General features: G+C 44.4%; 1 non-coding gene across 1 annotated transcript; it reads left to right on the forward strand.

Moving 5' to 3' along the window:
* Nucleotides 1–1,194: 1,194 nt before the first annotated feature.
* LOC141588868 (small nucleolar RNA R71) lies at nucleotides 1,195–1,301 on the forward strand. The gene has a single exon (XR_012519835.1). It is a non-coding gene; the product is annotated as a small nucleolar RNA R71 (small nucleolar RNA).
* The last annotated feature ends 968 nt before the right edge of the window (nucleotides 1,302–2,269 follow it).

Here is a 2,269-nt window from a genome sequence, read left to right on the forward strand (position 1 = left end):
CTTACCTCTCGAACGAGGTCTTTCCGGTGATATATCACTTGAACGAGCACTAGCAGGCTCTCGAATAAGCTTCCCGTCGTCAATACTACTCAATCGACCAGTTTGCATACTCGATCGAGCAGTTTCTTCATCATTCCCAGTCGATCGAGTAAAAATCCCACTCGATCGACCAACTTCACTTTCCTGTTCAATCGATCGAGCAGAAAAACCGCTCGATCGACCTGTTTCTTCACCATTTCCACTCGATCGACCATTGAAAACTGCTCGATCGACCTGTTTCTTGGCTGACAGCTCGTTATTTTCGCGAGCTTTGTTCATCATCGATTCTGATCATTCTCGGGTCTGATTTCTATACTTCCGGTTCCTCATAAGAAAGACCGCTTCTCAATTCTATCAGATGTACCGTCTCATGTGGATTCTTCTCATTTTGAGTCGGTAAATGACCCTGCTTTCTTGTGGATTGATTCGCGGCCAATTGGGCAACTTGAGTTTCAAGTGCCTTTATGGACGCATCTCTCTGTTGATCACTTGAGCTTCTTTGTTGATCACTCGCATGAAGCTGCTTTGTAATGGCTTGCATCATGGACTTAAGCTCACCCATTTCACTCACCCCATCGGAAGATGACGCACCATGGTTAGGAGGATTGAAAGACGGAGGCTTCTGATAGCCTTGTTGATTCTTATGTGGAGGAATATACGGCTGCTGCTGCTGGTTCGTAGGAGGAGTAGGATTGAGCACATTTTGGCTTGTCCACCTCAAATTGGGATGGACATTTGGCTCATAATAAGTATTCGTCTGCCTGTAGTGTTGAAAGGCAGCGCATGACTCGAAAGAGTTGGGACAATGATCAGAAACATGTCCCTCTCCTCCACATCTTGTACAGACGAAAGGACCGTCTGTCACAGCATTCACATGGTACATCCCTCCTTTGGAAACTCCTCCCAACTCATATTTGTCAAACCTCGCAGTAAGAGCTTCAAGTGCAGCTACAGATGAAGATTCAGAAGCTCTCCTTTGGGTTCCCCGAGAATTTCCATACTCAGCCCTATGGGTGGCCAAATCATCAATGATCTTCCACCCCATAGTCTCTCCCATGTTCTCAGCAAATCGGCCATTGGTCGCATGACATCCAAAATAGCTCTCGATCGTCGTACTGACCCATTATAGAACGATTACAAAGACTCCACTTCTCGAACCCATGGTGCGGAATGGTTCGCACCAGCTTCTTGAAACGGACCCATGCTTCATGAAAGTTCTCATCAGGTCCCTGTTTAAAGCTCGTGATCTGAGCTCTAATGGCAATAGTCTTCGATGTAGAAAAGTACTTCTTGTAAAATGCTAAAGCCAGCGAATTCCAGTCTGTTACCCCATGAGCAGCCCGGTCTAAATCTCTATACCACTCCCTTGCAGCATCGCGGAGTGAGAAAATAAACATGGTTTCTTTTATCTGATCTGGGGTCACGCCAGCTGGTGGGGGTATGGAACAGCAATAATCGATAAAGGTTTCCATGTGCTTAGCTGCATCTTCAGTTGCAGCTCCCCCAAATTGGTTTTTCTCAACCAAATTGATATAGGACGGCTTCGGCTCGAATTTTCTTGCGTCCCCTGGTAATACAAACCCCTTATAGAGATTCGCCGCTGTCGGCTCAGAGTGACTGGCAATAGTTGCTTCTTCAGCCATTTCTAGAAAATCTGGAGAAGTGACTGTCTCAGCTGATGAATTGGAAACTGGAGAACAAGGTGGATCCTCCTCGAAAAGCTCGTTCTCGTAAAAGCTAGAACGAAAACTGGGCTCTTCCCCTAACTGTTGGTCTTGAAATAGTCTCCTCTTTGCTCGCAAGGTTCTCTCAAGCACAGGATTGAATGGTAGTAATTCACCACCCTGTGACCTGCGCATAAGGAGAAACTACAAACAGAATATAAGAATAGTCTAAGGAACTGGTGTCCCTTAAACTAAAAGAAGGATTAAAAGTAAAACAACTAATAAATTGAACAATTGCCTCCCCGGCAACGACGCCAAAATTTAACACGGCTATCGCAACCCTATCAAAGATAAAACCTAACGGTCTCAACTAAAATTTAGTAGAGGCAGTCGAGTATCGAATCCACAGGGAGGTAATGTAATTATAGCTGTCTAATTCTAATCCTATGGTAACAATTGGGGGTTTGTTTGAATTTGGTTCTAAACTACGAAAATTAAAGAAAAGAGAAATAAGGTAAAGAGCAGTAAAGGCAATAAAATTGATTTAAACTATCAAGAAGAGAGAG

The sequence above is a fragment of the Silene latifolia genome, chromosome 6, assembly GCF_048544455.1.
Source record: "Silene latifolia isolate original U9 population chromosome 6, ASM4854445v1, whole genome shotgun sequence".
Classification (NCBI taxonomy): domain Eukaryota; kingdom Viridiplantae; phylum Streptophyta; class Magnoliopsida; order Caryophyllales; family Caryophyllaceae; genus Silene; species Silene latifolia.